General features: G+C 42.0%; 1 protein-coding gene across 1 annotated transcript in view; it reads left to right on the top strand.

Moving 5' to 3' along the window:
• Positions 1-20,718, top strand: part of nbeaa (neurobeachin a) — an 831,637-nt gene that overhangs the window by 635,567 nt on the left and 175,352 nt on the right. The gene's annotated exons all lie outside the window — the stretch shown is intronic.

Genomic DNA, 20,718 nt, shown 5'->3' with positions numbered 1-20,718 from the left:
ATCTGGTTAAATAAAGCAATGCTACCCAATTAGTCTTTGCTGTGCATAAAATACCAAATCTATACTGTGCTGTTTTATCTTTCAGGTATGATTGATTTGAGAATTTGATTCAGTTGCTTTTGGTTAAATTGAATTGACTAGCAGCTAGCACATTTTCTTTGTGCTGATGTAGAATTGTTTCTAAGTATCTATTATAGTCTGTAAAGAGAGAACTTTCATTTTCTTTCCCATAATCCCTAGGGTGGAAAGTTAGAAAAGGCTTGAAGGGTAATAAGAGGCACAATGTCACTTGCATTTTGCTGCTCAGTAGTTTGATGTACTCATTTGCTGACACAAGAAGACGAGGATCAGAAATTGGGTCCGTGTTTTTAGCTTCTTGCAGGCTTGCAGGCATATGAACCTAGCCAGTAGGTCATTAACCCTAGAGAAAACAGCTTGCATTAATATCCTCTAATCCTGTATAATTAGTCAAATTACTGCACGCCGACCAGCTTGTCAGATTGTTGTGCACACTCGGGTGTCCAAGTCCCCTTGGAATGCCATTTTGGATAGGGAAGCCATTTGGTTTTAACAATAGTGATCACTAGAAGGAGGAAATTTTTAGAATCTTAAAAGTCTAAAGAACCTTATAATTCTTTTGTGCCGTTAAACTGTTAAAAGATGACATGGGCTTGAACAATTAGAATTTCTCAAAGCAGAAATCTACAAACTGCTAATTCATTCTGTTCCCTGCTATTTCTAACAAAACTACCATTCTGATGCATGGTTTCGCATTAATAACAATAAAAAGATTTAGACTATGTAATTACAAGAGGATAAACTACAAATTATCTAATGGACTCAAACACAGATTATCAACTGCCAAAGTGTCCTTCAGTGGGGCCTACTTTCTTACAAAAGGGCATTATTAGCATAAATTTACAAGAGCCCTTGTTCCAACAGCATGGGGAAAATGTGTATTACGTTTGCATTAGCACAGAATTGCTTGTTGTGCTTTTGGCAATGACAGATAAGTCACTGTAATTCCATATTATGGTGGAAATGATGCTCCAAATTGTGAATGCATCCTGAAGGTGTCACTGACAATAATCTTCAAAGCGTACACTGGGAAACAGGGCTATATGTTTTGTGGATGATATACTGCCAATGACAGGAAGAATTATATGACTGAAGACAAATCTGTAACATGTTATTAAGCAATTTCACGTGAATAACGGGATAAAAGGATAATGGATGGGGGTGTCATTATTACCTTCACATAGAGGGAAAGCAAAAGCAAAGGTAGAGAGACAAGATTAATTGGGGGATGGTGCGGCATTCATTGCTCATGAGCCCTTTGTGCAGCAAACTGGAGCTTTCCTGAAATTCCAGTCCTTTAAATGCTCAGAGCCACATTTAACACATTTGGCAGAATGAGTTGAAAACTGACAGAGCGTGTTTCAGTTGCCTCACAGCTCAAATCCACTGAGTCCCTAAGCATGCCTATCACATCCCATATATACTAAAGGACAAAATGTGAAGGCAATGAGCAAGATTTCTTCACGGCAGCTGTTGTTTTACAAGATTTTCAATAAGCCGCTCTCACCCCCAGCAGAATATATGAATGTTACAAAATGTAATAGGGCAAAAATAAAAGCTTAGTCCATGTATTTCTAAGTAAACCCAATATTTGTTATAAATAATTCATAAATAGAATATTCTCCTAAAATGCGATGTAATTCAAAATCATGTGCTGGAAAGTACCTGAAAAATAAAGGCAGTGTCAGTGAATTCTGCCACTTTGGCAGGAATTTTAACTTCAGAGAACAAGTGTGTTTGAGAATAGAAGGTGGTTAAACATGCTGAAAGTGGCAGCATATGAGAAACCCTCTCGAGCATGATGTTATTTTAACGTGTGAATGGCTCAATGGCTCATTAAAAACTTACTTTTAGGAATTTTAACTTTAACTGTCAGTGTACAGATTCCCATGCTTCCTGAAAGCAACAGGCAAAATATACCATGAGTACTAAATCTCACATCTACTTCTTGACTGAGATGAAAGGCTTGTGCTCAAAACACATTTGCTGACAGTGTGCTTTCACTACTTTAGAGAGGTGACTACCACTCTTTTGGAATTACTTCTACTATTTTGGAGATTTGCACATCTATTCCCTACTTCCATCTGTCATACATCAGATCTGCATGGCTGTTAACTATTCTGCTCAAATTACCTCGATGAGAAGTGCGACGAGCAACAGGGAATCGGCTCCTTGGACACGTCTAAACACCATTGTCTCAGGAGGCTCAGGATATCCCATCAGCTTGTAGCATGCATTTGTGGCATACTGGTAGAAATTCTCCTGTCAAGTGGACCTGGTGGCAGTTCCTGTCACAAGTGATATTGAACATGAAAAAGGTAAACTTTCCCTCCTCATCCACTGAGTAAGCAAATAGAAGCAGTAGTAGACCATTCGGACCCTGGAACCTGGTGTGCTAATCAATGAATCTTGGCTGATTTGTTTATGTTTCAAATTCTACATTTCCATCTAACTCCAATGACTCTTAATACCTTAGCCTAATAAGAATATTTATCCATGTTAAAAATGTTCAAAGACACTGCCTCTACAGGCTTAATGGGCAAAGAATTCCAAAGTTGCATAACCCTCCACGAGAAAAAAATTCTCCTCACTCACTGTCCTGAAAGATTGATCCCTAATTTTACAACAGTGCTTCCCTTAGTTCTGGACTCAACTACAAATGGAATTATCCTTTCCATGTCCACCTTGTCAAGACCGCTCAAGATCTTACATACTTCACTCAAGTCGCACCTCACTCTTCTAAACGCTAATAGAAATAGGCCAAGCTTATTCAATCCATCCCCATAAGGCAACCCACTCGTTCCAGGTATCAATTTAATAAACCTTCCCTGAACTACCTCCAAGGCACTTCCCACACTCCCACCACCACCACCACCCCCCCACCCACCTTCTTAAATACAGGGACCAAAACTGCACATAGTATTCGGGATGTCCCATATAACTGAAGCTAGCATCCTTACTTTTATGTTCAGTTTATCTCATGAGGAAGGATAGCATCCCATTAGCCTTCTTGGTGACATGCTGTACTTGCATACTAATGTTTTAGGACTAAAGTACCAGAATACCTAAATCACTCTGCACGTAAGTCTTCTAAAGTTGTTCTCGGTTAAATTAGTACTCTTTTTTTATTCTTTGTGCCAAAATGAACAACTTCACATTTTGCCACATTATACTCCATCTGCCAATTTTTTGTCCACTTACTCAACCCATGTATATCCATCTGCAACATCATTACGTCTTCTTCCCAATGTAGTTTTTTTGCCTATCTTGGTGGTTTCTGTGAATTTAGCTACCATGCCTATTCTCTCCTCATCTAAGTATTTGATACACATTTTAAATTGTCAAGGCCCCAGTACAAATCCCTGTGGAACTTCGCACATCACATCCATCAGCAAATCAGACAAAGACACATTTATGCCTCTTCTGTTTTTCTCCAATCAGCCAATCTTCTATCCATGCTAATATGTTTCTCCTACACCATGAGCTTTTATATTTTTTGTACAAAACTTTTACAAGGCACCTTATCAAATACCTTCTGGAAATCCAATGTAGTATGCAGTATGCTCCCCTTTATCCTCAGTTACTCCTTCAAAGAACTCATTAAATTGAATAGACATGATTTCCCTTTGACAAAACAATGCCGACTCTTCCAAATTACTTCACATTTTGTTTTTATTCTCTGGTGGGATGTGGACATCACTGACTGGCCATCATTTATTGCCCATCCAAAGTTTCCTTTGAGAAGGTGGTGGTGTTTTGGATGCATGGCCGCTCGCTGTATATTGTGCAAATTTATAGAAGTCTCTAAGGTAGTCACTCTTGGTCCTGAAAAATGCCTGTCTACTTCGGTTTGAGCAACAAGATAAGCAACTATATCAAGTTGCTCCTATGCAGCAACACAAGTGGTGTTTGTAGTTAACAAGATACTGCCATTGAATCAAAAAGACATTCTGCCTGTCATCCCAATGAGTACTATGGTATCTGAATTCCTGTGCTGGTGTAATCCAGGTATATTAACATTACGTCCCAAAGACTGGTGGATTATACTGAACAGTTTATTCCTTGAGCTATTCACAACAAGCAATGTATTAGCCTTACCAAACACCTGTGCTGGCAAAAGTGACAACAACAGTGTCAAACATTCAACATGATTCTGCAAGTAAACAGCATTTTATGGATAATTTGGAAAATATGCAAGGAATTATGCTGTCAACCAGTTTAGGATTATCGGTCAAGTTCAGAGTGTTGTGCACCTACATGTATTCCAAGCTACATATATTAATACGTGGGGCTCAGTTCTTTGTAAACAGAAAGAATACGTGCACACATAACAGACACACATCTTTTCAACTCTACAAACTAGGTGAAGCCAATCTCTAGTTCATTTCTCAGGCAATACCCCGACCAAATTCAACCTTCCTGGTTTAACATTTAAAATACCTGGCTGTTTACTGTGAATCAGCATTAATAGGTGATTCTGCTTGACATTTCCTGTACCAATCAAAGTCTACTTGCCGACTAATCTACTTTGTCCTCTAATGTAATATAAATGTTGGTTTTGCCCTTGAATTTGTAGGCTTGCAAAATGTCCTGATGAGGGTAAAATGAAAAACTTGGACAAAATATGTATGTTTAATCAAGATTTTTATGTTATTAGCAAATCTGGCAGTACAGTCACCCCCATCAACAAAGTCAATAATTTTTATTGTAAATAGTTGAAACCCCCAGTACTGATCCATGTATTACTCCACAAGTTGCAGTTTGACAACCAGAAAATGAACCATTTATCTCAGTTCTGAAGAAGAGTCATACCAGATTTGGATAATTAACTGTTTCTCTCTTCACAGATGCGGTTTTTCTAGCATTCACTGTTTACCCCAATCTTTGTTTTGTGTTAATCAGTTCCCTCTTCATACTAATAGATCAACTCCAATATGTTAAGCTCTTATTTTGTGTAGTAATTTATGTCATTTATTATCAAATGCTTTTGGGAATCCAAATATAGTATGTCTCCCATTCCCCTTTATCTAACCTGCCTGGTTTCCCCTCAAATAGCTATAACAAATTTGCCAAACCAGATTTTCCTTTCACCAAGCCATATTGACTCTGCTTGACCATACTGGGGGAGGTGATGGCCTAGTGGTGTTGTTGCTGGATTGTTAATCTAGAGACCTAGGTAACGTTCTGGGGACCCAGGTTCAAATCCCGCCACTGCAGATGGTGGAATTTGAATTCAATAAGTATCTGGAATTGACAAGGGAATTGAAGCATGTACCTGATGGATTCAACTTACTCTGAACAACCTCCATGTTGCACCTTTGGGCAACAACATCTCAGGACGCAATCAACGAGCACCAGAAAAATTCATTCCTCCTCCATGGACTTAAGCAACCAGAATCAGCCAACCCATCATGACCGTCCTGGTCCTTATGCAATGCACTGGCCGTGTGCTCTGGAAGCACAGACACACATTGCAGGGCACACCAGTAACTAGCATTGAAAGGCTGTAGTGAGAGCACTTTGCATACAGGGATAGGCACCTAGATAACAGATTGGACCAGGCTACATTACAGGAATGCTTGTTTGCTCTTTTAGTGCTGATTCACATAGAGCCAAGCTGCATGTTCACACCATTCTGGTCTTGCCTTGCTTTTCCTTGTCCTGCCAATTAATGCAGTCACAAAACCAGACAGCTTCCATTGCAGTCTAGAAGGTGCATATCTTGCTGTATGGTAGTGTGCTACATCAATCTCACACCCACTCCATGTGTAGCTGCTTACATGGCAAACATATTGCACGTGCGGCAAGCAGGTAGCCATGTATCCAATTCTTAGAAAAATAGTCCTCGCGAAGACCTATGCAGGCACGTACCAGTCAGGGAACCTGTCACAGTAAGTCAAGGTATTTGACTACAGTCAGATGTCCAATCTGGTGGGGTTGGGGTGGGTCTCAGCAAGGCCCCATTCCTCTGCAGTCCAGGAACAGAGCTATAGTCCATCCATTGGCTCCACAGTGGCAAATTCAAGCGGTAGGCTTGCAGAATCTGAGACAAAAGAGTGATAGCAGAATTAAAGTGAGAGTGGCACTGGCATGCAAAGACGTAGTTAATTGTTTGGTGGGAGATGGATGTCAGGAAACCATAACCCTTATTTTTATTGACTCCCTCTGCCTTTATATTGGCTTTCTTTTTCTGTAGCAGGAAAAAGTAGGGGAATGATTGAGATGACAGTGGGTGGCTTGGCTGTTAAAACTATTGCATGCGGGCGAGAAACAATGAGATATACCAAAGAATTGACAAGGCAATACAGAGGGCATGCAGATTAGTGATGTGGGTGGCTGATGGGCAAGAGTGGGTGAGGGATTGTGTTACAGGCAGCAGGCAGTTGGTGGGAGGTGCATACCCTGGAGACAGCACTGATCCAAGCAGTGATGTCACAGCAGGCTGACAGGGTCTTGGGGCACAGCCTCCTCTGACAATCTTTTGATAAGAGTACAGAATCTTTATTGCACTACTTTGCCCATCAGGACCTCCAGATCCATGTTGGAGAAACGAGGTGCCATCTTCCCTTTCTCTGACATCTTGGGCACACATCCTTGACCAAGCAGGGCAGCTTTGGAATACCAGTGCTCATCCAGGTGCAGAGCAACATTTTAAATGTTGCATGGGCGCAAGGGATGTTGGTCTTTGAGCAGATATCCACTGAGTGATGAGTTATTGTGGTAATGATATATGGTAAGATGAGGCAAACATTGAACTTAGAACATAGAACAGTACAGGCCCTTCAGCCCACGATGTTATGCTGACCTATTATCCTACTAAGATCAATCTACCCCGTATACCCTACATTTTACTATCCTCCATGTGCCTATGCAAGAGTCGTTTAAAAGTCTCTAAAGTATCTGACTCCACTACCACTGCCGGCAGCACATTCCATACGCCCACCACTATCCATGTGAAGAACCCACCTCTGACATCTCCCCTATACCTTCCTCCAATCACCTTAAAATTATGCCACCTCATAATGGACATTTCCACCCTGGGAAAGTAGTCTCTGACTATCCACTCTAACTATGCCTCTCATCATCTTGTAAACCTCTATCAAGCCACCTCTCATCCTTCTTCGCTCCAATGAAAAAAGCCCTAGCTCCCTCACCCTTTCCTCATAAGATCTGCACTCCAGTCCAGGCAGCATCCTGGTAAATCTCCTCTGCACCCTCTCTAAAGCTTCTACATCTTTCCTGTAATGAGGTGACCAGAACTGAACACAATATTCCAAGTGTGGTCTAACCAGAGTTTTATAGAGCTCAAGCATAACCTCGCAGCTCTTAAACTCAATTCCCCTGCCAATGAAAGCCAACATGCCATACGCCTTCTTTACAACCCTATCAACTTGGGTGGCAATTTTGAGGGATCTATGGGTGTGAACTCCAAGATCCCTCTGTTCCTCCACACTGCTGAGAATCCTGCCATTAACCCTGTATTCTGCATTCAAATTTGACCTTCCAAAATGGATCACTTCACACTTTTCTCGGTTGAATTCCATCTGCCACTTTTTTGCCCAGTTGTGCATCCTGTCGATGTCCCGTTGCAACCTACAACAGCCCCCCACGCCATCCATAACTCCACCAATCTTTGTGTCATCGGCAAACTTACTAACCCACCCTTCCACTTCCTCATCCAAGTCGCTTATAAAGATCACAAAGAGCAGAGGTCCCAGAACAGATCTTTGTGGAACACCACTGGTCACCGAGCTCCAGGCTGAATACTTTCCATCTACTACCACCCTCTGCCTCTGTCTTCTATTGGACAGCCAGTTTTGTATCCAGACAGCCAAATTTCCCTGAATCCCATGCCTCCTTACTTTCTGAATGAGCCTACCATGTGGAACCTTATCGAATGCCTTGCTAAAATCTATATACACCACATCCACTGCTCAACCATCATTAATGTGTTTTGTCACATCCTCAAAGAATTCAGTAAGGCTTGTGAGGCATGACCTGCCCTTCTCAAAGCCATGCTGACTATTTCGAATCAAACTGTGCTTTTCCAAATAATCATAAATCCAGTCTGTCAGAATCCTCTCTAATAATTTGCCCGCCACAGAAGTAAGACTGACTGGTCTGTAATTTCCAGGATTATCCCTATTCCCTTTCTTGAACAAGGGAATAACATTTGCCACCCTCCAATCTTCTGGCACTACTCCAGTGGACAGTGAGGACGCAAAGATCATTGCCAAAGGGGCAGCAATCTCTTCCCTCGCTTCCCATAATAACCTTTGGTATATCCCTTCTCGCACAGGCGACTTATCTATCCTCATGGTTTTCAAAATTTCTAGCACATCCTCCTTCCTAACAACAACCTGTTCGAGCATATCTGCCTGTTTCATGCTGTCCTCACAAACGTCATGGTCCCTCTCACTGGTGAATACTGAAGCAAAGTATTCATTAAGGACCTCCCCTACCTCCTCTGACTCCACGCACAAGTTCCGTCCACTATCCCTGATTGGCCCTGTCCTCACTCTGGCCATCCTCTTGTTCCTCACATAAGTATAGAAAGCCTTGGGGTTTTCCTTAATCATACCTGTCAAGGCTTTCTCATACCCACTTCTAGCTCTCCTAAGTCCATTCTTCAGTTCCTTCCTGGGTACCTTGTAGACCTCTAGAGCCCTGTCCGATCCTTGCTACCTCAACCTTAAGTTAGCTTCCTTCTTCCTCTTCACTAGGTGTTCAACATGTCTTGTCATCCAAGGTTCCTTCACCTTACCATCCTTTCCTTGCCTCAGTGGGACAAACCTATCCAGTACCTGTAGCAACTGCTCCCTAAACAATACCTCCGCATTTCTATCATGCATTTCCCTGGGAACAACTGATCCCAATTGGTGCTCCATAGTTCTTGTCTAATAGCATTGTAATTCCCCCTTCCGCAATTAAATACTTTCCCATACCATCTGCTGCTATCCCTCTCCATGACTATAGTAAAAGTCAGGGAGTTGTGATCATTATCACCAAAATGCTCTCCCACCGAGAGATCTGACACCTGACCTGGTTCGTTGCCAAGCACCAAATCCAATATGGCCTCCCCCCCAGTAGGCCTATCTACATATTGAATCAGAAATCCTTCCTGGACACACCTGACAAAATCTGCTCCATCCAAACTATTTGCACTTAGGAGGTTCCAGTCTATATTAGGGAAGTTGAAGTCGCCCATGAAAACAACCCTATTACTTCTGCCCTTTCCAAAGTCTGTATCCCAATCTGTTCCTCAGTGTCTCTGTTGCTTTTGGGGGGGTCTATAGAAAACCCCCAATAAAGTGACTGCTGCTTGCCTGTTTCTGACTTCCACCCCATACTTACTCAGTGGACAAACCCTCCTCCACGACCTCCCTTTCTGCAGCTGTGATACCATCCCTGATTGGCAATGCCACTCCCCCACCTCTTTTACCTCCCTCCCTATTTCTTTTGAAACATCCAAACCCCGGAACATCCAACAACCATTCCTGCCCCTGTGTTATCCAAGTCTCCGTAATGGCCACAACATCGTAGTTCCAAGTACTGATCCATATTCTGAGTTCGTCACCCTTATTCCTGACACTTCTTGCATTGAAGTAGACACACCTCAACCCGTCGCACTGACTGCCACTTTGCCCTATTAACTGCTTATCCTTCCTCATAGACTCTCTGCTTGCTCTATCTATCTGTACACTGGCTACCCCATCCTCTGATCTGTAGCTCCGGTTCCCATCCCCCTGCCAAACTAGTTTAAACCCTCCGGAAGAGCTCTAGCAAACCTCCCGCCCAGGATATTGGTGCCCCTCCAGTTCAGGTGCAACCCATCCTTCCTGTACAGGTTCCACCTTCCCCAGAAGGTATCCCAATGATCCACAAACCTGAAGCCCTCCCTCCTACACCAGCTCTGTAGCCACATGTTCAGCTGCGCTCTCTCTGTTTCTAGCCTCAGTAGCCCGTGGCACCAGTTGTAATCCTGCGATTACTACTCTACTCGTCCTGGCTTTCAGCTTCCATCCTAACTCCCTATAATCACTTTTAAGGTCCTCATCCCGCTTCCTAGCTATGTCATTGGTACCAATGTGTACCATGACTTCTGGCTGCTCACCGTTCCCCTCAAGAATCCTGTAGGCTCGATGCAAGACATCCCTGACCCTGGCACCTGGGAGGCAATATACCATCCGGGAGTCTCGCTCGGTACCACAGAATCTCCTGTCTGTTCCCCTAACCAGTGAATCTCCTATCACTATCGCTCTCCTATTCTCCCCCGTTCCCTTCTGAGCCAAAGAGCCAGGCTTAGTCCCAGAGACCTGGCCGCTATGGCTTTCCCCTGGTATGTCGTCCCCAACAACAGTATCCAAAGCGGTATACTTATTATTGAGGGGAACAGCCACAGGGGATCCCTGCACTGTCTGCCTATTCCCTTTCCCCCTCCTGACCCCCTCCAGTCACCCAGCTACCTTTGTCCTGTACCTTGGGTGTGACCACCTCCCTATAACTCCTCGCTATCACCCCCTCTGCCTCCTGAATGATCCAGAGTTCATCCAGCTCCAGCTCCAGTTCCCTAACACTGAGGAGCTGGAGTTGGGTGCACTTCTCACAGCTGATGTCAGAAGGGACACCAGTAGTGACCGTTAACTCCCACATCCTACAAGTGGAGCATGCAACTGCCCTAGCTTCCATTCCTTCTACTCTAGATTTCCAGAAGAATAAAGAAAAAAACATTGGGCATGAGAGATGCCGTAGGGACATGGTAGGTAATTAGTGAGGTGATAGAAAGAGAAAGGTCTCTATGTTTCACAGCAAGAAACCCTCCAAAAAACTCGACACAGCTTGGATTTAGCCAAAAAAAGTGTAAAACACAGCTCAAAGTATTTGTTTAAAGTTTCTGTCATTTCCTTGTTTCCCATAAATGATCCCAAATCTCTACCTCAAAGATATCAACACTTTAGGTAACTTTTTGCACATTTTTATGCACTTGAAGGAGGTTTCACTGTTTTTATATTTCTTACTTTGTCTGTCTCATACTGCAATTTATCTTTATTATTTATTAATCATGCTTTGTTGGTGTCTAAGATGCTCTCAATCCTCCAGGACACTATTAATCTTTGCACCCTTGTACATCTTTTTTTCAACTTGATATCATCCTTAACTTCCCTAGTCACTACGGAAAGTGCGATCTTTTTTCATAGTATCTTTCTTTCTCAATAGAATTTTTTTCCAAGAGTTGTGAAATATATCCTTAAAACTCTGGCAATGCTTTTTCAACCGTTTTACCCTTCGACTGATTCACCCATACCATTTTTGTCAACTCTGTCTTTGTACTTTTGTAATTGCCTTCATGTGAGTTTGATACTAATCCAGACCCATATTTCTTACCCTCAAACTGAATGTAAAGTTCCATCCTGTAAAGAGCGCACACTCACTTGGAGAATCCTTTACTACAAGATCATTCATTGCTCCTGTCCCAATTCACATTGTTAAGTTTAAAATAGCCTGTTCCCAAATTTGGTCCAGAATGTATTGATCTAAGAAGCTGTCCTAAATACACTTTACAAACTTATCTTCCAGGTTACTTTGCTGTTAGGCTATGGAGACAGACAGCTAAACCAAATTAGCCTTTCTGCCTTCTGTATTCGCAACACAGTTAAATTAAACTATTGAAGACCCCAAATAACCACTTCAGTGGTCCCTCACCCGATTTTTGAATAACCAGTCTTAGTAAAAATAACTTTGTAAATAATTAATTTCCAGACACTTGTTTTGTATCTTAAACTTATCTATTTATTAGATACCGCAATAACTTTAGCAGAGAAAAATATAAACAACACTGCAGAGCTTAAATTTGATTTGTTGGTTGTGGGATCACTAGCTATGCCTTGCTACATATACTGTTTGGCATGCATATTGTCCTGTTTGGTAGCTTCACTATGTTGACACCTCATTTTTACGTATGTCTGGTGTTGCTCCTGCATCCTCCTGCACTGTCCATTGAATCAAGGTTGATCCCCTGATGGTTATGGTTGAGTGGGGAAAATTTCAAGCCATGATTTTGCAGGTTGTGCTAAAGCACAGTTCTGCTGCTGTTAATGGCCCACAGTGCCAGTTCAATGAGTTCAATTTAGCACAGTGATAGTGCCGCACAACACAATGGAGGGTATTCTCAATGTGAACAGGAGACTTTGTCTCCACAATCATCGTGCAGTGATCACTCTTACCAATACTATTATGGACAGACGCATCTACAGCCAGCGGATTGGTAAGGCTGAGGTTAAGTATGTTTGGGCTCAGGAACTCCTGCAGTAATGTTCTGGATCAGAAATGACTGAGTTGAAATAACTACACCATCCTTCTGTGTGCTAGGTACAACTCCAATCAGCACAGACTTTTTCCCCAGTGCCCACTAATTCCAGTTTTGCTTGAACTCCTTGATGCCACACTTAGTTGAATGTGACCTGGATGTCAAGTGCTGTCACTCTCACCTCACCCCTGGAATTCAGCTCTTTTGTCTATAGTTTAACCAAGGCCATATTGAGGTCTGAAGCTGAGTGGTCCTGGCGGAACCAAAATTGGGCAAAAAAAAGCGATTTTAATTCTGGTCCCACCTTGATCAACTCTTCCTGAACATCAAATACCATTCAACAACTTCCATCTGCTGAACATAGGGTTTCTTTCAATCTTGCCAGAACCAATTCCCAGGTACTGACCTCATCAGCAGCCAACTTCTGCTTTACATTTAAACAAAATGCTCTTCCTGGGTTCTCTGTGTCTATTAGAATTTTTTTAGTCAAGGATCAGCCTGCTGTTGGCATCTAGGCCTGGCCTCACAAACAAACAAAGCTTGATTGATCTGTACTTATCCTTTTACTACAAGTTGTCCCAAAGTTCACAAATCATTTCCGGCTCGCAATTCAAAATTGATATAAGGAGAAAATGAAAAATCAGTCGGAGTTCTAACATTGCCAACTAGATTTTTCTGATCTGTATGAAGATTAATGTTATCCGTGATTATTGTGGCATCTTTCTTACAAGCTGCCGTTATTTCTTGGTATATATCTGCTCTTCTGCACAGATACTGTCAGCTGAAGATTTTCTTCAAGTGCTGGACACATCGGTCGCATTAGCCAGGATTTTGAAATTAATCATTTTGTACTTTGATCTGTACAATACAATGCAGCAGCAAGTTTTTTGAGGTGCAAGATAAACAAGGTACAGAAGAAGAAAAGGAGAAATGTAATGTGACCGTGGCACAATCACAGGTGCACATTGCTGCCCAAATGCTTTAAAAATGGCATGATTTAGTTTGGTTGGACCATTGTGCCCAACTGAACCTACCTGACACATAAAAATCCAAACAACAGACTAGCTAATGTATAATTCCTGCCTTCCCCTACCCCCACCCCCATGTCAACTTTCTTAAGCAGCAGAGTGACATGCAAAATTTTCAAATCTAATGGTATTGTTCCTGAATTGAGAACTTGAGAACATTGTAATAAATGCATCTGCAATGATTTCACTTATTTCCCTACTTTAATTTTCATACCAGCAGTGGAAACTATCTGGCCCAGGAAATTTGTCAGTCTTTAACACTTGTTTTATTGTAATTTCTGCTCATGTTAATTTTCATGAGCTTCTGTAGTGCAGTGTTAATTTTCTTGGAGTTACTAACATGCTATTCTTGTCCTCTTTTATGAATATTCATATAAAGTCATCATTCAATCTGTCTGCCATTTCATTACTTTCATTTACACTATTACATATGGTAGTTTTCCCAAATCTAACATTACTTCTAACCACCCTCCTTTTCCTAATATAAATAAATTTGTTTTGCTGACTCTGCAGTCTTTTACTGAAGTTTGCCTGACCTACATCTCTAGCTTTGGCAGTTGTTTCACATTTTTCTGTTTCAAACCACTACATTAAACTTCAATAAAAGGAAAAGTCACATGGAAGCTGGTAATCTGAAATAAAAAATAAAGAGTATTGAAGAAATTCAGCAGATCTGGCAGCATCTCATATGAGAGAAATAAAGGTAACATTTCTAGTCTGATATTACCCTTCTTTGGAATACGACCAAAGAATTATAGTGGACTCGAAACTTCGTTTCTCTCTCCACAGATTCTGCTAGACATGCTAAGCTTCTGCAGCACTGTTTTCACTACGTTAAACTTGAATCATATTATGATTATTAGGTAAATGTTTATTCTCCATTAGGATGTTAACTGTCTTATTACAAAATCCAATATGACCTTCTCTGGGAGGTATTGTTGTGGGGAGAGGCAATGGCTGGTAGTATTATCTGTAGACTATTAATCCAGAGACCCAGGTAATATTTTGAGGGCTGGTTTCGAATCCTGCCATGGCAGAATGTAGAATATGAACTTAATAAAATTATGGAATTAATGCCCTTTAGGGAAGGAAACTGGCATCCTTGCCTGTTTGCCCTCCAGACCATAGCAATGCAGTTGACTTTTAACTGTCCTCTGGGCAATTAGGGATGAGCAATAAGTGCTGACCTAACCAATGACACTATATTGAATGAATTTTAAAAAATTACCTTGAACCATCTGAAGAATTCCCTGTCTTTCCTTATATCAGTCTGTATATAAGTTAGATTCTTCCATTAAAAGTCAGCCTGTCCTCACAAACAGGGGAGCTATAGAAAACTCTCATAACTGTCCTAAATCCTTTTTTATTACTTAATTCTATCCACAAAGTCTCGACTGCCAACTTATTCCTCATTATAATTGGACAGAATTTAATATGTACAATGGAGATCCCCCAGTCAGTTAGAGAACCAATGGGAGCTCTGATTGCTTAAGTGAAATCTGGCACTTACCTGACGAGCATTGGACCGTCCATGCAATCAAAGCTGCCTCTGAGAGCCGCCAGCCAACCAGAAGCTGGCACGTCTCTATTTCCCTCAGCACCAGTCAGATCAGTTGCAATTGGTAATCCTGTCGGACTTTTACCACAGACCATTGTTGAATCCCTGAAAGCGGATAAATGAGTTAGAATGAAGATTGTTTAGACAGAGATCCTGCTCTCTGGTTGATACCAGATCATGATTTTCCAAAATAAATCCTCTAAACTGTGAACTGCTCTTCTTGACTACCTTAGCCCACCTGATTTTTCCAATTTAGATTCAAATTTTAATTCCCCAGTGATTATTGCTATAGCTTTCTGATAAGCTCCCATTATTTCTTCCTTTATATTCCACCCTACTGCGTGGTTACTGTTAGGGGCCTTGTATACCATGTCAATAAGTGACTTCTTGTTACTGTTTTCCATCTTTACCAAAACCATCTTTACCAAAATCTTTTGAACATCCTTATTTCATGAACATCGGTCATCTTTCTTTACCATAATAACACACACACAGACACACACACACACTCTCCTAGCATCTGAACCTTCTTAGATATCCTGTATCCTTCAGTATTCACATCCCAATCTGTTTCATCCTGTAGCAATGCCTCTGTAATATTTATCAGAATTTATATTTGTGTTTTTTTTTCTGAAGAAGGGTCCAGACCCGAAACGTCAGCTTTCCTGCTCTTCTGATGCTGCTTGGCCTGCTGTGTTCATTCAGCTCTACACCTTGTTATCTTATATTTGTGTCATCAGTTTATCTGGTTTGTTCCAAGTATTACATGCATTCAAATTTTGAAGCACTTGGCCTTGGCCTTTAATTAGTTTTGTAACCTCTAGCCTTATCTGTTGATTTATGTTTAGGTTGGTACTCTCTATCTCTTCCTGTCTCAGTTTTTCTTAAAAATCATTTCCCATAACAATAGTTTTCACTCTTGTCTTTACTTTTTAATATACCACATCTTCCCAGATCTTGATTCCTTGTTCCCACTATTTAGTTTGAAACTCTCTCTGCTTCCCCATTTATATGACTAACTAGAACACTGGTTCCAATGCAGTTCAGGTGAAGACAATCTCAACGCTTTTTTTATTCTCTTGTAGGACTTTGACGTAGCTGGCTGGCCAGTTTTAGTTACTCATCCCTAGATCCCCTTTAGATGGTGGTCATGAGTTGCCTTCTTGAACAGTTGGAGTCCGTGTGCTATTGTTTCCCACAATACAACTCCCATTTTCTCCAGTATTGGTGCTGGTGCCTCTGTCCTTATCTGGTCTGGTCTATATGTGACTGCAGACTCTCAGCAATGTGGTTGACTCTTCATGCCCTCTGGGCAATTAGGGGTGGACAATAAAGAGTAATGCAGCCAGTGATACCCACATCCCATGAATAAATAGAGCAAGCTCTGAGGAGTTGTGAATTGATGCATTTGCAGAGCAAATGCAGCAAGAGAATGCAGAATAAATAGGACGGTATTGAAAGGAGAGAGGAAATGAGAGATTTTGAAGCGCATGTCCACTGGTCACTGAAAGTGGCAGAACAGGTAGATGAAGTGTTAAAGAAAGCATATGGGATGCTTTCTTTCATTGCGTGTGATATTGAGTACAACAGCAGGGATGTAATGATGGAACTATATAAGGCACTGACCATAAGAAATAGGAACAGGACTAGGCCATTCAGCTCCTTGATCCTGCTCTGCTATTCAATAGAATCATAGCTGACCAACATTCCTCACACCCACTTTCCTGCATTTGCCCCCATAACCCTTGATTCCTCTAGTGATCTAAAATTAATCTAATTTAGCCTTAAATATTCACAAAGCCTCTACCCCCACAGCTCTCTGTGGCAAGGAGAAATCCATCCTCATCTCACCCTTTTATTCTGAGACTATGCCTTCTGGTCCTAGTCCCTCCTGTGAGGGGAAGCATCCTCAGCATGTACCTTTTCAAGCCCCTTAAGATTCCTATATGTATCAATAAGATCACTTCTCATTCTTCTAAACTCCTGTAGAGTCCCAACCTGTTTAGCCTTTGCTCATAAGATTATCTCTCCATATTGGGGATCGTCCTAGTGAACTTTCTGTGAACTTACTCCACTGAAATGATATTTTTCTTTAAATAAGAGGACCGAAACAGCTCCCAGTACTCCAGATGTGGTCTCACCAGTACCTTGTACAGTGCAGTAAGATTTCCCTAATCTTATTCTCCAACCCCCATGAAATAAGGGCTAACATTTCATTGGCCTTCCTGATTACCTGCTGTGCCTGTGTGCTACCTTTCTGTGTCTGTGCACAAGTACCCCCAAGTCCCTTTGTATTGCAGGTATCTGCAGCTTTTTTCCCCATTTAAGTAATACTGTTCTTTTGTTCTTCCTTCCAAAATGAACAACTTCACATTTTCTCACATTATACTCCATTTGTCAACTTTTTGCACACTTACTTAATCTATCAATGTCTCTCTGTAAACGTGCCTTTCCACCTATTTTTGGTGAGGACACAGCTTGAGTTTCGTGTATAATTCTGGTCGGTACATCATAGGAAGAACACAGTCACTCTAGAAAAGAATACAAAGGAGATTTTCAAGATTGTTTCTAGTACATGAAAATTGCAAGAATGAGGAAAGATTGGATACTTTGGGTTGTTTTCCTTAGAACAGAAGAGGCTGAGATGTGACTTAAGGTGTACAAAATATCGAGGGGCTTGGAGGACAGGGAAGATCTGTTCCTCCGAGCGAATAGGTCCCTTAGCTGGAGACACAGAGTTAGACATTGGTAGAAGAATTATAGCACTGCAAATGTTTTGCAAGGTAGTGTCCTAGACACAACCATCTTCAATTGCTTCATCAATGACCATCCCTCTGTCCTAAGGTCAGATGTGGGGAAGTTCACTGTGCAATCATCCATGTTCAGTACCATTCACTACTCTTCATATACAGCAGTAGTCCATGGCCAAATACAGCAAAGCCCAACAATATCCAGGATTGGGGTGACAAGTGGCAAGTAACTTTTATATCACACAAGTGCCAGGCAATGACCATCTTAAAAACATAATGTAAACATTATCCTTTGACACATGATTGCTGAATTCTCCACCAACAACGTCCTAGGGTTACCATTAACCAGAAACGAAACTAGACTAGTCATTTAAATACTGCGGCTACAAGACCAGGCCAGAGATTAGGAATACTGCGTGAGTATCTCACTTCCTGACTCCTCAAAAGCCTATCCATCATCTACAAGGCACAAGTCAAGAGCATGATGCATTACTCACAACTTGTGTGAACGAGTGCAGCTCCAACAACACTTGACATTTGATGACATCCAGAATAAAGCAGCTGCTTGATTGGCACCACATCTACAAACCTTTACTCCTTGCACCACTGACACAGAGTTGCAGCTGTGAGTGCCATCTACAAAATACATTGTAGAAATTCAGCACCGTCTAGACGGCACACCAGGAGATAAATGGGAACACCACCACCAACAAGTTCCCCTCCTAGTCATTCACCATCCTGGCTTGGTAGTATATCATTGCTCCTTCACTGTCACTGGGTTAGAATTCTGGAACTTCCTTCCTAACAGCATTGTAGGTGTCCCTTCTCCTCAAGAACTGCAGCGGCTCAAAAAGGCAACTCACCACTAGCTTCTCAATTAGGAATGGACAATTAATACCCCAGTATCCAAATCCCCTGAATAAATAAAAATAGCTATAGACCCGGTGCTAATAAGTGGGATTAGAATAGGTAGATATTTTAATCATTTGGCTCAGACCGGGTAGACTGAATAGTTTTTCTCTGCGCTGGAACCTTTCTATGGTTCTGTGACTCAGAGACTGGTGTGAGAGAAATAGGATTAAAAAGTATATTATATATAGACTTCTATAACATCTAAAGAAATGGGACCAGAAGTACACCATTCTGCCCATTAAACCTGATCTGCCATTCAGTAAGAGATATTAATGGTAGGGGTTAAAATTGAATCAGAGATAGTAGGAACTGCAGATGCTGGAGAATCCGAGACAACAAGGTGCAGGGCTGGATGAACACAGCAGGCCAAGCAGCATCATAGGAGCAGAGAGGCTGACATTTCGGGCCTAGACCCTTCATCAGAAAATGGTAGGGATCTGGTTTTTAATTTAGTCCCTCACTGCTCTTATTCACACAGCAGAATTATTTCTTAGTTCTGTATATGTCATTGGTGCCGACTTGGATCATGACAACTGATTCATTCCCTCCCAGTTCAATGTCCTCACCATCTCGGAGAAGACTTCTTAAGCCTGCTTCCGGGCAGGCAACAATGCTTTTGTGACTCAGGCCTTTCGCTACAACGAGCAATATCTATGCCCCTAACTTGTATTATCCCTTACTAAATCACACCCCTCTTTACTCCCATGATGTGTTCCAGCTCCAAAAGTTTGCATTTTCGAATAAATCTGTTGGACAATAACCTGGTGTTGTGTGATTTTTGACCTTGTCCACCCCAGTCCAATGCCAGCATCTCCACATCATGGCTTATTCATTAATCTGTGAGGACAGCAAACCTGTTGGAGAATTGCAAAGGCTGATTCCCCTCCTTGACTGTGTTCTAGGTCGCCATTCCTGTCTCACCCACAGTCACAACGTCTTGTTCCTCATTATGGACCAAATCAGAAGTTCCTTGCCCAAGGGTGTGACTGCCACTGGAACAAAGTACCTGGGTACTTCTGCCAACGTTGAGAGAGAGGTTGTTATCATAGCACCACGTCACCAAGTCCTCTATGTCCTTTCTGTATTCAGAGTCATCGCAAACTTGTAGATGGTGTTCGTTCGGAATTTGACAACACAGTCGGTAGGCAAATTGCAGGGGATCAGTGGGAGACTAGAGTTGATGTGGGCCATGACCAGCATCAATCCTCTTCGTTACTTCTTCAAAAAACTCAAGTTAGTGAGACATGATTTCCCACACACAAAGCCATGTTGACTATCCCTAATCATTCCTTGCCTTTCCACATCCATGTACGTCCTGTCCCTCAGGATTCCCTCCAACAACTTACCCACCACCAATGTCAAGCTCACTGGTCTTTAGTTCCCTGGCTTTACCTTACCGCTTTTCTTAAATAGTGGCACCACATTAGCCAACCTCCAGTTTTCTGGCACCTCACCTGTGGTATTTGATGATGCAAATATCTCAGCAAGGGGCCCAGCAATCACTTCCCTAGCTTCCCACAGAGTTCTAGAATACACCCAATCAGGTTCCAGGGATTTATCCACCTTTATGCATTTTCAGGCGTCCAGCACCACCTCCTCTGTAATATGGACATTTTTCAAGATGTCGCTAATTATTTCCCATGTTCTATGTCATCACAGAATCATCATAGAATCCCTACAGTGTGGAAACAGGCCCTTCGGCCCAACAAGTCCACATCGACTCTCAGACCATCCCACGCAGACCCATCCCCCTAATCTACACATCCCTCAACACTATGGGCAAATTTTCACGGCCAATCCACCTAGCCTGCACATTTTTGGACTGTGGGAGGAAACCGGAGCACCTGGAGGAAACCCACGCAGACACAGGGAGAATGTGCAAACTCCACACAGACAGTCACCTGAAGGTAGAATTGAACCCAGGTCCCTGGCACTGTGAGATAGCAGTGCTAACCACTGAGCCACTGTGCCACTTATCTTCTATTTCCTTTTCCACAGTAAACACTGGTGCAAAATACTCTTTAGGATCTCCCCAATCTCCTGCAGTTCCACACATAGGTGACCTTTGCTCATCTTTAAGGGGCC

The sequence above is a fragment of the Rhincodon typus genome, chromosome 6 (genome assembly GCF_021869965.1).
Source record: "Rhincodon typus isolate 14 chromosome 6, sRhiTyp1.1, whole genome shotgun sequence".
Lineage (NCBI taxonomy): Eukaryota > Metazoa > Chordata > Chondrichthyes > Orectolobiformes > Rhincodontidae > Rhincodon > Rhincodon typus.
This window is presented reverse-complemented; position numbering and strand designations above follow the sequence as displayed.